This window comes from Triticum dicoccoides, chromosome 4A (assembly GCF_002162155.2).
Source record: "Triticum dicoccoides isolate Atlit2015 ecotype Zavitan chromosome 4A, WEW_v2.0, whole genome shotgun sequence".
Classification (NCBI taxonomy): domain Eukaryota; kingdom Viridiplantae; phylum Streptophyta; class Magnoliopsida; order Poales; family Poaceae; genus Triticum; species Triticum dicoccoides.
This window is the reverse complement of record NC_041386.1, coordinates 574726562-574741407: the sequence shown is the minus strand read 5'-3', so window position 1 is coordinate 574741407 and position 14846 is coordinate 574726562.

The window sequence follows — 14846 nt, the reverse complement described above, 5'->3', positions numbered from 1 at the left end:
GAGTCCACATATTCACCATATCACTACACCACTATGGATCCGCTCCCGTCTCCCTACGAGAACGCCATCCATAGCACTCACGCTTATCTTGCGTATTTTAGAGTATCCACTTTCACTTGTCTATGAACTGATATAAGCAACCCAGAAGTCCTTTTCCGCGGACACGGCTATTCGAATAGATGATGTTAACCCTGCAGGGGTGTACTTCTTCACACACGCTCTCACCACTTATCGCCGTTTACACGACATGTACTCGGCAACCTTCAAGCGGAAGCCCAACGTGGGTGTCGGCCACGGCCTACCTAAACACTCAAGTCTCTAGTCCAGGTTTATCGCCTATTCGGGTTCCATCCATGAGGAGATCCGGCCGGAGTTTCGCTCACAGCCCCAAACGATGTGAACAGGGTTCCCGAGACACCAAACGGGCGCCCGGTACACCGTGCCACGTGCCTACCGCATCACAGCCCACCCCTACGGTCAGCGCTGCGCACGGCCTCCAGCATACTACAAACACCAGAAACTACTTGCAACTCCTGGACAGAGGACAAGGGTGATCAAGAAGCCGAGAGGGTCCATTGGTTTCGGGCCCAATGCGTGGTAGTAGCTGAATCATGGATCACAAACACAGAACTCAGTTCCTGAGGACGGCTGCAATGAGACAACCCACCATGTACTCCTACATGGCCTCTCACCGCTACCTTTACCAAATCGTGTTCACACACTTATCTCACACACAGTAGGACATGTTCACACGCCTCTGATTCATCCCTGATGAATCAGACCTGACTCAACTCTAAGCAGTAGCAGGCATGACAAACAGGCATGAATGAGTAGGCACAACAGGGCTCAAACAACTCCTACTCATGCTAGTGGGTTTCACCTATTTACTGTGGCAATGACAGGTCATGCAGAGGATAAAGGGGTTCAGCTACCGCAGCAAGTAACAGATGAATCGGTGTTGTCCTAATGCATTAAAAGAGAGCAGGAGCGAGAGAGTAGGATTATATCGGAATGAACAAGGGGGTTTTGCTTGCCTGGCACTTTTGAAGATAACATTGAGTCTTCATCAGTGTCAACGATCACATCATCGGTATCACGTCTATCGAGAGGGGACAAATACCGGCAACACAGAAGGGAACACAATCAATGCAATGCACAATATGATGCATGATCATGACATGGCAAAATGAATGTGTTTTGAGCCAATGCAACTAGCAACAGATTAAATGAAGTTGGTTTGAATACAAGATTCAAATTCAAACTCCATATGTGATTATTTAAATGCCCTTTATTTGATTTGTGCTAAACAGCATCTATAAGTTGTTCTAACATGCATGAAAATGGTACAGATGGATTCCTTGAATTTTTCTGATAATTTTTCATATATAAATTATTTAATTTGGAGTTACGGTTAATTTTCTATGAATTTTAGAAGTTTATATTCATTTTCTGGAATTTCAGAATTAAATTAAATCCAGAAAACATTACTGCGTCAGCATGACGTTGGCATGACGTCAGCAAGTCAACAGGGGCCGGCTCGGGTCAAACCTGACGTGTGGGGTCCACACGTCAGTGACACAGGGGCTAATCCCGCGTTGACTCGGGCTTTGACCCGCTACGGGGCCCGCTGTCAGTGTCACAGGGTTAGTTAGCAGGGTCATTAGCCCCTAACGACGATGCCACGTCAGCACGCCGGAGACCAGCCGACGGCGACCACAGAACACGGCGGGGCACGCCGGACTTGCGCTAGAGGCGTCAGTTTGGCGCGCTGAGGGCACCAGGGGATGGCCCTTGCTCCCGCGCATCCAGAGGACCGAGTGGGAGGTCGTGGGGTCGCCAGAGCTCATGCCGGCGACGAGCTTTGGCGGCGATGGTGTTCGGTGGTGCTCGGGCGCGTCGCTACGGTGCATCAGTGAGCAAATGGAGAGGCTGGCAGCACCTGCTAGACATGGGGAGCACTAAGAGCAGCTCAGTGAGGCCAGGGGAGCACGGAGGCTATGCGTGCAGCAGCAATGGCGGACGGTGGCTTCGGTGCTCGTGGGGAACGGCGCTACGGCACGGAGGGGAGCATGCTGAGTTAGGGGAGAGGGTCAGTGACTCACGGCGATGACGAGGGGACGCTCGGCGAGGTCGGGGACGGTCCGGAGCCGGCGAATTTGACGAAGATGGCCGGCGGTCCCGAGGTTGAAGAAGGCATCGAGGGCGGTGTTGTGGCACGTCCGGGGCCTCGTGGCTCGTTGAGGAGGTAGAGGGAGGACCGGCGGAGCTTCCTGGGGCGTCGGTGAGCCGTGGGGTGGCCGGTAGCCACGGTGGCTCTCGTCGGTGGCGGCGGCTCCGTTCGGTCGCGGGAGGGGAAACAGAGGAGCGAGGGGGAGGGAGGTCCAGAGAGCGAGGGAGAAGTGAGAAGGGGTCGGGGCTGCGTGGCGTCGCGGGAGGGACCAGGGAAGGAGGAGGCAGCCAGGCAGGGAGGAGGTGGCCTCCTCGGCCGCGCGCGTGCGAGCACGCAGCTGCTCCCACTGGCAAGAGGAAGACGACAGGGGGGGAGTAGCGGTGGCGGGCTGGGCCGGCTGGGCCGGTTCTGGTGGGCTGCACGGGTGAGGCCAGGTAAGTCCTTCTCTCTCTCTCTTTTATTTTTTTCTTCTGTTTTGTTTTATTTAATTTCGTTTTGCCACTGTTTTGAATTTTAAACAAATTCAAACAATGCCAAAAACTCCTCTGAATAATTTTATTTGGCTAGATGGACTTTTCCAAAAGCTCATAAAATATTTCAGGGGTATTTGAAATTATATTCTAATTATATGAATATAATTCAAATTCAAATAGCTAATGATTTAAATTCAAAGTCCCAAAAATAAATCCTTAAAAATGTTCAATATTTTGGTTGGGACCAGAACCCTTACCAAAAATTATCAAACATTTAAGAAGAGCCTTTTGGAGCAATGAATGAGATTTCTAGGGTTTTTGCCCCTCTTTTATTTAGGGTTTTGAGGCTTCCAATATTCCTCAATTCAAGTTTCAAAAATATAGACATGATGCACACATGAAGCTAGCCTAGAGCAATGCCAGAAGTTAGGGATGTGACAACTCACCCCCACTAAACAAGAATCTCGTCTCGAGATTCAAGCGTAGGGTAGGATGAAGGGGAAACGCAAACTAGTACAATCTTCACGATCCAGGGTGCACTTCAGTTGAACGTTGATTCATTCACCATCATTGTCTTGATGTCTTGTTCTGAGAAATCCTGCCAACATGACATGGAGGGAAGAAGGAGACTCTAGAAGGGTCGATCTTCTTGAAGATCGAACAACTCACGGAATGAGACATAGGACCATCTCTCGGGTTGAGACACGAGATACACATCAAGAGGGGTGGAAAGAAACGGATGACGAAGGTTCACTAGGTGGACAACAATTCCACACTTAAGAAGGTGGTAATCGGTTGTCAACGTAGCGAGGAGTTGAGTTGCCATGATACCACAACGAGACACCTTCGGAACCGTGACTCGTAGATATCTCCCCTTAAGTGGCAAAAGAATTACCTTTGATTCAGAGATCATTGAAACTCTTTATACCAGCTTAAGGCAAATCATAATCGATCATTTAGAGGGGTTCGGTAGAATGGCATACTCAAACTTGGATGATGTGGATTACCTTGTTGAAGACAACGTAATGGATGAATTTTGCTTATCACCGGAAATGGAAGAGACCCATGGTAGAATGGCACATTGGCGGTGCAAGCTGGGAACAAAATGCAAATGCTAGGAATGATTCTGGTAACTGGGGAAGAACCCAACAATAGAGAGTGAATTCACTGTTGGAGTGGTTATAGCATAACCGAGGAAATCTGGGGCAATCCCAGCTAGTGCCGATGATAAGACGTAGCGCTTGTGCGTGCTCTCAAGAACTTGAGCATTTCCACAATCATCAAGGTTTTATCAACAACCGCGTCAAGGGTGCTGACAACACAACATACTACCATGATGAATAGCGATGGACGATGCAGATGCGAAGGAGGATAACACTTTCTCAGATTTCACCTTAGCGAGGCCAAGCAAATAAAATCTGGATGATCGACCGAGAGACATTTAGCACTCCGCTTCTAATGTTCTCCTTGATGTGCTAGTATAACCCATTCATAGATATGGTTTGATATCTAAAACATCAAGTAAAAGGTCGGACTTCGGGAACACAAAAATCCATAGGGGCAACTAGGGAGTAATCCTACGAAATCCCTATGGGGGGGGTGGCCAACTTCCTCAAACAAGATACTATAATAATAGGTCTACCGGATGGGTGTGTTGGCCACGACATCCACCTTACCGGTTATCGAGAGACCAATATTATAGTTCTTAGGGAAATGTTCCAACCATCATATCTGCCTGAGATTCAGCTCTGGTTGGTGTTAGGATATTCCAGGCTCATCGAGTCTTAGGAAGAAAAATGAAAGTTTGCAACACAAATCGACGAGATGACGTTGCGGGATTCTCGGGAGATGAACTACGATAGCAAGCTCCAAAACATGAGCTGGTTCTGCTACAAACATGTGAACACGTTGTCCCAGACAAGCATGACCACGTGGTAGTCTTATAATAAAACACTACCGAGTTCAGGAGGGGGAACCATCAACGAGGGTACCGAAGTTCTTTCATAAGTCCGGATTAGCTCTTATGAAGGAACTCCTTCTCCTTGAACAAATCAATCAGTGGCTTGGTGTGCTAGGGATACATATAGATTGAAGGTTGCAAGTCTTCAAACCACAGCATTCTTCGCACGTGTGCATGACTGATTTGGAATGATTCCAAAGAAAGCAACATTGACTTTCTCGAATCCACGGCGGCAACTTGCATCAGATGCACATGAATTAAAGGAAGTCACTACCTTCATCCAAACATATGCTTCATGAGCTAGCATGAACAAATGCTTTCAAAAGTTTCCAACACTAGCTTAATGTTCAGCAAAATTATGGAGAAGACAAGGATGTTGTCAATGGGCACAACAACAATTCATCTGGGTTTCCTTTTAAAAGGAATTCCATAGTTAAGTGAACAAGTGATAGCATTGGTCAGACCCAAAAGATATAATGGTGTATGCTCGAGGGATCAACCACGAATAAGACAACATTACGAGCATCGTTGGTACTGATTTGATTTGATGATAGCCCACACTCAAATCAAAGGATTGATAAGACAATAGGTCCAGCAACTGATCACAAGGACCAATCAATGAAGATATCATCTTTCTTCAACACACACTACACAAGAATATCCCTTTGGAACGAACTAAGTCAGACAAGCTTTTATCTTCCAACTCTCCAAGTTGTTGTCTAGCTTAACCAACTAGCTCAGGGATATCTAACACCGATTCTTGGAGAGAAGGTGGTTCACAAGAAACCAACTTGATCACGAACTCAACATAGCGGTCAGGTGACAACCCAGTAACACCTCCAAGAAGATATTTGGAAAGTCACGAACCACCGGTATGTTACTAAGCTCGAGAACAATCTTGCTTTTGAGGGCAAGACGATATGATCAAATGAGTGAGGACTTGACAAGATCCTAACTCATCAATCGAAGGGTGCACCGAAATAAGGACTAGGTAGCACGATCAGTCTTAGAAGGATGATTCGAAAACCAACATACTAAGAATAAAATTATTATCCTTTAACTACCAAGCAACAGAGTTGCTAGCAGTATTGATTTCACACATCACAATTCATTTGTCGGTATTCCGGTTGCATCAACACGAGGGCCGAGGAATGAACAGTGATGGCAAGAAGTATCACTGTACCAAGAGTTCATGGGATGGTGTGCAATTCCTATAACAATCTCGATATAAAATATGTAATACTCCAAGGTAGAGCAGAACCAAAAGCTGGATTGGCATTTGATCTGCGTAATACAACTACTTTGACCCAATCCTAGATATGGAAGAGGTACTGGAGTTTGTTTCTCCTAGTCATTCCGGAATAGAATGGCTTGACAGACCACAAGAGTCATAGGCATCGATGAACGAACGCACGCATACTCTTGACTATCAATTGATGGACGAGGGTCAGAATGCAACTAAAGAGAACAACTCAAAGGAACATATAACTTTCTGAGTTGTGGATGCATAGATTAGTATGTCGAACCAGGTTCAACATATTTCTTCCGGATAACCCATGCAGAAAGGTAGAACTGGCAGAGTCACGATTTATGAATGGAGAACTCCTCAAGAGTACTCTAATTGTGATTTTTTTTGATCCAATAAACATCTGCCATAAGTAGTTCATGGTATTTGGAAGAAGAATATACCACGGACTTCAAGGACTATCGCAAAGGTTACTAATATCCTAAAGGCACTAGCAATTACTATCAACATGAAGTAGGTAGAGTGAATCTCGGGTTCAGAACCCAGGAGTAGAATACCTACTACTAAGTAGCATCACGGGATGCTTCCGAGAATAAAGGCCAGAATCTTCACACTAGGACACAAATCATGGCTAGACCACTAGATGATCCCCTAAGCACTTAGGGTCATAATAATAATTCCAACATATATGTCGAGGCAATAATTACCTCAACACACCGATTAGTGTGGTTAATCTGGCCCATGGGAACATCGGAAACAGAAGGAAGGGATTTGCAAATGCATCGGACTATTTAGAAATCTGGGATGACTCGGACAGCATAACGGCTATAATTGCTCAAAAAGATTTGAGACAATCACAAAAATGGTGGCACAACCACTCAGAAGCACAATATCAAGGTTCCGAGATCAACAATTAACATACGGAAGTAGTAGGAACTGAACTGAGACTTAAATCCAACAATCTTATAAGTCTACTGATTAGTAACACGTGATCCTAATAGAAAGAAGACATAGCCTAGTTCTTAATCCCCGCAGGAAAGATAAGATGACTCAGATCAGAAGGGCATGAGGTATAAGGAGTAAAAAGAGCCTTACGTTCCATCCCACAATCAATTCCCTTATATAACTAAAGAATTTCTAGACTCAACTTCGATCAGTTTGGCTTGGTAATCCTACAGGCAGTCAAGCTCTGATACCAACGCTGTCAGGACCCCGACTCAATGCCACATCGATCTAGCATGTAACACCTCATATCACTTTGCGGCCTCACGCACGGTATTCCCACGGGTGTCGCCTTACCTTTGCCCGGGACCGTTTGCGCCTTTTGGCACACGTATATGACAGTGTCGCTAGCATCCATATGATAAGGAGCCCGGGGCTGACATGGCTAGTCGTAAACCCAAAGTGGCACAGACTTACAGGGACAGGCATCCATGACCCAGCATCGAACGTGTCGGTCATCAGCGAGTGAATCCAGGCTGTAGCACTGGGCTAGCAGGACTCCGGTGAACCGGGCTGTAGCGGGCTAACAGGACTCCGGTATTCATCACGTGACATTTCCCCGAAGGGACAGACACAGGAACAAAGAAGGACACATGCCGGCCAGCCTAAGTGTTCCGGAGCAGTAGCAAGCTACCATGGCTCGGTGGAAACACTAGGAGACATTTCCCGATAAGAGAGGCTACTAAAGATAAACAACTAGATAGTCAGATCCCACACATACCAAGCATTTCAATAACATACACACAATGTGCTCGATATGTGCAAACACAACATGGCATCACAACATGACTCTACGACTCAAGTAATTTATTCAATAGGCTCCGAGGAGCGAGATATTACAAACAGGGGTCTCATGACCCAACATTCAGAGCATACAAATCAAAGCACAAGCGGAAGCTATCATGTCTGGGTACAGACATCTATAAATGAAAAAGGCTGAGAAGCCTGACTATCTATCAGATCCTGCCGAGGGCACAAGATCGTAGCTGAGGTAACAAGCTAAACGTCGAAGTCCACGTGGAACTACTAGTGAGACTGAAGTCTCTCTGCAAAAACCTAAAATAGGCAAACGTGAGTACAAATGTACCCAGCAAGACTTACATCAGAACTAACTACATATGCATCATTTTCAACAAGGGGATGGTGGGGTTTAACTGCAGCAAGCCAGCTTTGACTCGGTGGCTATCCTAAACTACGACTGCAAGCGACTCTTTTGAGGTGGCGCACACGAGTCCACATATTCACCATATCAATACACCACTATGGATCCGCTCCCGTCTCCCTACGAGAACGCCATCCATAGCACTCACGCTTATCTTGCGCATTTTAAAGTATCCACTTTCACTTGTCTATGAACTGATATAAGCAATCCAGAAGTCCTTTTCCGCGGACACGGCTATTCGAATAGATGATGTTAACCCTGCAGGGGTGTACTTCTTCATACATGTTTCCACCACTTAGCGTCTGCACACGACATGTGCTCGGCAGACTTCAAGCGAAAGCCGACGAGGGTGTAGACCACGACCTACCTAGACACTCAAGTCTCTAGTCCAGGTTTATCGCCTATTCGGGTTCCATCCATGAGGAGATCCGGCCGGAGTTTCGCTCACAGCCCCAAACGATGTGAACAGGGTTCCCGAGATACCAAACGGGCATCCGGTACACCGTGCCACGTACCTACCGCATCACAGCCCACCCCTATGGTCAGCGCTGTCCACGGCCTCCAGTAAGCTACAAACACCAGAAACTACTTGCAACTCCTGGACAGAGGACTAGGGTGAATAAGAAGTCGAGCGGGGTCATATTTCCGGGCCCAATGCATGGTAGTAGCTGAATCATGGATCACAAACACAGAACTCAGTTCCTAAGGACGGCTTCAATGAGACAACCCACCATGTACTCCTACATGGCCTCTCACCGACACCTTTTACCAAATCATGTTCACACACTTAGCTCACACATAGTAGGACATGTTCACACACCTCTGATTCATCCTCGATGAATCAGACCTGACTCAACTCTAAGCAGTAGCAGGCATGACAAACAAGCATGAATGAGTAGGCACATCAGGGCTCAAACAACTCCTACTCATGCTAGTGGGTTTCATCTATTTACTGTGGCAATGACAGGTCATGCAAAGGATAAAGGGGTTCAGCTACCGCAGCAAGTAACAGATGAATCGGTGTTGTCCTAATGCAGTAAAAGAGAGCAGGAGCGAGAGAGTAGGATTGTATCGGAATGAACAAGGGGTTTTTGCTTGCCTGGCACTTCTGAAGATAACATTGAGTCTTCATCAGTGTCAACGATCACATCATCGGTATCACGTCTATCGAGAGGGGACAAATACCGGCAACACAGAAGGGAACACAATCAATGCAATGCACAATATGATGCATGATCATGACATGGCAAAATGAATGTGTTTTGAGCCAATGCAACTAGCAACAGATTAAATGAAGTTGGTTTGAATACAAGATTCAAATTCAAACTCCATATGTGATTATTTAAATGCCCTTTATTTGATTTGTGCTAAACAGCAGCTATAAGTTGTTCTAACATGCATGAAAATGGTACAGATGGATTCCTTGAATTTTTCTAATAATTTTTCATATATAAATTATTTAATTTGGAGTTACGGTTAATTTTCTATGAATTTTAGAAGTTTATATTCATTTTCTGGAATTTCAGAATTAAATTAAATCCAGAAAACATTACTGCGTCAGCATGACGTTGGCATGACGTCAGCAAGTCAACAGGGGCCGGCTCGGGTCAAACCTGACGTGTGGGGTCCACACGTCAGTGACACAGGGGCTAATCCCGCGTTGACTCGGGCTTTGACCCGCTACGGGGCCCGCTGTCAGTGTCACAGGGTTAGTTAGCAGGGTCATTAGCCCCTAACGACGACGCCACGTCAGCACGCCGGAGACCAGCCGACGGCGACCACAGAACACGGCGGGGCACGCCGGACTTGCGCTAGAGGCGTCAGTTTGGCGCGCTGAGGGCACCAGGGGATGGCCCTTGCTCCCGCGCATCCAGAGGACCGAGTGGGAGGTCGTGGGGTCGCCGGAGCTCATGCCGGCGACGAGCTTTGGCGGCGATGGTGTTCGGTGGTGCTCGGGCGCGTCGCTACGGTGCATCAGTGAGCAAATGGAGAGGCTGGGCAGCACCTGCTAGACATGGGGAGCACTAAGAGCAGCTCAGTGAGGCCAGGGGAGCACGGAGGCTATGCGTGCAGCAGCAATGGCGGACGGTGGCTTCGGTGCTCGTGGGGAACGGCGCTACGGCACGGAGGGGAGCATGCTGAGTTAGGGGAGAGGGTCAGTGACTCACGGCGATGACGAGGGGACGCTCGGCGAGGTCGGGGACGGTCCGGAGCCGGCGAATTTGACGAAGATGGCCGGCGGTCCCGAGGTTGAAGAAGGCATCGAGGGCGGTGTTGTGGCACGTCCGGGGCCTCGTGGCTCGTTGAGGAGGTAGAGGGAGGACCGGTGGAGCTTCCTGGGGCGTCGGTGAGCCGTGGGGTGGCCGGTAGCCACGGTGGCTCTCGTCGGTGGCGGCGGCTCCGTTCGGTCGCGGGAGGGGAAACAGAGGAGCGAGGGGGAGGGAGGTCCAGAGAGCGAGGGAGAAGTGAGAGGGGGTCGGGGCTGCGTGGCGTCGCGGGAGGGACCAGGGAAGGAGGAGGCAGCCAGGCAGGGAGGAGGTGGCCTCCTCGGCCGCGCGCGTGCGAGCACGCAGCTGCTCCCACTGGCAAGAGGAAGACGACAGGGGGGGGAGTAGCGGTGGCGGGCTGGGCCGGCTGGGCCGGTTCTGGTGGGCTGCACGGGTGAGGCCAGGTAAGTCCTTCTCTCTCTCTCTTTTATTTTTTTCTTCTGTTTTGTTTTATTTAATTTCGTTTTGCCACTGTTTTGAATTTTAAACAAATTCAAACAATGCCAAAAACTCCTCTGAATAATTTTATTTGGCTAGATGGACTTTTCCAAAAGCTCATAAAATATTTCAGAGGTATTTGAAATTATATTCTAATTATATGAATATAATTCAAATTCAAATAGCTAATGATTTAAATTCAAAGTCCCAAAAATAAATCCTTAAAAATGTTCAATATTTTGGTTGGGACCAGAACCCTTACCAAAAATTATCAAACATTTAAGAAGAGCCTTTTGGAGCAATGAATGAGATTTCTAGGGTTTTTGCCCCTCTTTTATTTAGGGTTTTGAGGCTTCCAATATTCCTCAATTCAAGTTTCAAAAATATAGACATGATGCACACATGAAGCTAGCCTAGAGCAATGCCAGAAGCTAGGGATGTGACACTACCCCCCTGGGCGCGCCCCCTGCCTCGTGGGCCCCCTGGTGGCCCTCCGATGCCCATCTTCTACTATATGGAGTCCTTCGTTGAGGAAAAACCATAAGCAAGCTTTAGGGATGAGACTCCGCCGCCACGAGGCGGAACCTTGGCGGAACCAATCTAGGGCTCTGGCGGAGCTGTTCTGCCAGGGAAACTTCCCTCCGGGAGGGGGAAATCATCGCCATCGTCATCACCAACGATCCTCTCACCGGGAGGGGGTTAATCTCCATCAACATCTTCACCAGCACCATCTCCTCTCAAACCCTAGTTCATCTCTTGTATCCAATTCTTGTCTCCAAGTCTGGGATTGGTACCTGTGGGTTGCTAGTAGTATTGATTACTCCTTGTAGTTGATGCTAGTTGGTTTATTTGGTGGAAGATCATATGTTCAGATCCTATATGCATATTAATACCCCTCTGATTATGAACATGAATATGCTTTGTGAGTAGTTACGTTTGTTCCTGAGGACATGGGAGAAGTCTTGCTCTTAGTAGTCATGTGAATTTGGTATTCGTCCGATATTTTGATGAGATGTATGTTGTTTCTCCTCTAGTGGTGTTATGTGAACGTCGAGTACATGACACTTCACCATTATTTGGGCCTAGAGGAAGGCATTGGGAAGTAATAAGTAGATGATGGGTTGCTAGAGTGACAGAATCTTAAACCCTAGTTTATGTGTTGCTTCGTAAGGGGTTGATTTGGATCCATATGTTTCATGCTATGGTCAGCTTTACCTTAATACTTTTTGTTGTAGTTGCAGATGCTTGCAATAGAGGTTAATCATAAGTGGAATGTTTGTCCAAGTAAGGGCAGCACCCAAGCACCGGTCCACCCACATATCAGATTATCAAAGTATCGAACGTGAATCATATGAATGTGATGAAAACTAGCTTGACGATAATTCCCATGTGTCCTCGGGAGCGCTTTTCTCTATATAAGAATTTGTCCAAGCTTGTCCTTTGCTACAAAAAGGATTGGGCCACCTTGCTGCACTTTATTTACTTTTGTTACTTGTTGCTCGTTACAAATTATCTTATCACAAAACTATCTATTACGTATAATTTCAGTGCTTGTAGAGAATACCTTGCTGAAAACCGCATATCATTTCCTTCTGCTCCTCGATGGGTTCGACACTCTTACTTATTAAAAGGACTACGATAGATCCCCTATACTTGTGGGTCATCAGTATACTTTAATTGCCATATTAACTTGTATCCTTACATAAAGAAATTAATATGGGCCAAAATTACATTTTAGAGGACATTTCCATTGACAAAAACATGCACATGTTAATTTCCATAAAATAATATGACCATTTGAATGATGCATGGTACCGGTGTAATTACTTTCTAAAACTTTGAGAAAAAATGTTTCTAGCTTTCTGAATAAATGATAAAAATCATGCGCATGCACGTATGTTGAGTTGAAACTTACCCTTGTAGATTTTTTTCATATGGTCATATTAGTTTATGGAAATTTGCATGCTCATGTTTTTTTAAAAGGGAGTTTTACATTTCAGCCCTTAACACCAACCCATTACTCAGATTTACCCCTAATTTCAAAGTGTGCTCAAATTTGCCCCTCAGCTGTCATGTGTTATTATAGAATTACCCCTAAATGTTGTTTTGGTCAGGTCCTCTCTACTTTATAAGCTAAACAACATCCCTCTGTAGTTGCTGGTGCGTTCTATTCATTTGTAGCATTCCCGAGCATCTCCATGGATGATAGTTCTTGTTTCTGAGTGTGTATGTTTTCAGGGAAAATTAATATTTTCAGGGATGCTACAAAAGAACAGAAAGAACTAGCAGCTACAGAGGGATGTTGCAAAGCTTATAAAGTAGGGGACACCTCAAAAAAATTAAGGGTATTTCTATAATACCACAGAACGGTAGAGGGACAAATTTGAACACACTTTGAAATTAGGGTAAATCTGAGCAGTGGGTTGGACTTAAGGGCTAAAATGTAAACGTCTCTTCAAGAAATATATACTTAAAGGGATTTCTATTTTGGTATCCCTGGTTGCTTATTTTTGCTCAGTTTTGCCCATGGCATATAAGTTTCCTCACTTTTCCCCTCCACCACTTGCCCCATTCTCACAAAAGCCCAAACATAACCTTGTCGTCGGGTCAAAGTAGTTGATCATCCTACTTAGTTACTGACGTGTGGGGCCATAGTTCTTTAGACATGTGGGCTACGCATGGGGCCATAGTTATTTAGACATGTGGATTTTATTTTGTTCTCTTTTGTTTTCAATTTATTTTTCTGTATTGCTTTTATTCATTAATTGTTTTTTGATTGCTAGAATGATTTCTTATACGAATGCAATGTTTCATTAATGTAGATTTCATCAAGAGTGACGAATAGTTCTATCAAGATATTTTTTAGAGCAATATAATCTTCATCAACTATACCAGGCAAGTTCACCTTGACCATATTTTCATATATGTTTTATTGCATTTAGTGTCACCCTTGCAACATTTCTCCAGTTGTATATTGAACTTGAAACTTGAGGTAGTATCATGAGGTAGGAGAAACCCAACACCCTGTTACCATTGCCCGGGAAGGGACGTTACTTTTAATTATGGCTACACTCAAGTAGACGGGGGTTGGATGTGTGATACAAGAGTGTTGTGAGGATAAGTAATTCAAGACCTGCATGATGTTCAAGACTTCAAGATTTCAAGGACTCAATATACCTCTAGGTGGATTGGTATTGCATCTGGCAACCTGATATCTATCTTGGTTATTCCCATCAATAATGGCGCCTATGATGAGTACTCAGGGTTTGAGCGTCATGAGTCGGTGCTTGAATTGCCGCCTCCGGAGGCTGAACGTATTATAAACAAACTTCTAGTAGGCAAGAAGCATAGGAAGAGATAGAGGAAAGGCAACAAAGCTGATTCTATGACCCAGGGGTCTCAATAGCCTCGGGTTCAAGACCGTATACCTATCCCGATGCGGCAAAATGGCATATCGCCGGTGAACCAATCCTACCTAAGGCAGCGTTAGAGGCCACACACGGTGATCTAAGGAGACTTCATGACGATTTGCTGCGGAGAGAGAAAAGCCTCATCGCCTCGAAAAATCTAGGATACCCACTCTACGTGGTTAATGTGTCGCGGCAAAGTGCATACATCCACACATGCCCCGCGGACAAGTTCTTCCTTCGATTCGATTACATCTTCGACATGTTTCACTTGAAGAAGCTGGATTTTACGTTTGTCTACCTTTTTGCCTTGTACATGAACTACATCATCGGGATTGAGCAGATACCTTATATCTGTGTCGCTGACCCGTACTTCATGCACGAGGGCTTCTTGTCAGTCTGCGCACAGCACCGTGAATACGCGAGGGACTACATCGTCGAATTCATGGTCACCAATAAGGACAAGGAGGCGATTCCCGTGCCTTATCATCCCATGTAAGTCATCTGCGCGGATATCTTTCCTTCGATTTCAATCATTCATTTGCATGGTGGAGGCTAATTAATTTGAGGTGTACTTATTTTGCGCAGCGGCGGGCGTGCCTTCCTCATCATCCTTTACCCCCGATACTCCCACGCTCTTTACTTGGACTCGTCGAAGAACTTGAACAAAAAGGATTACACCCACATCAAGTCTGTTCTCAACAGTGCTATCTTTTACTAC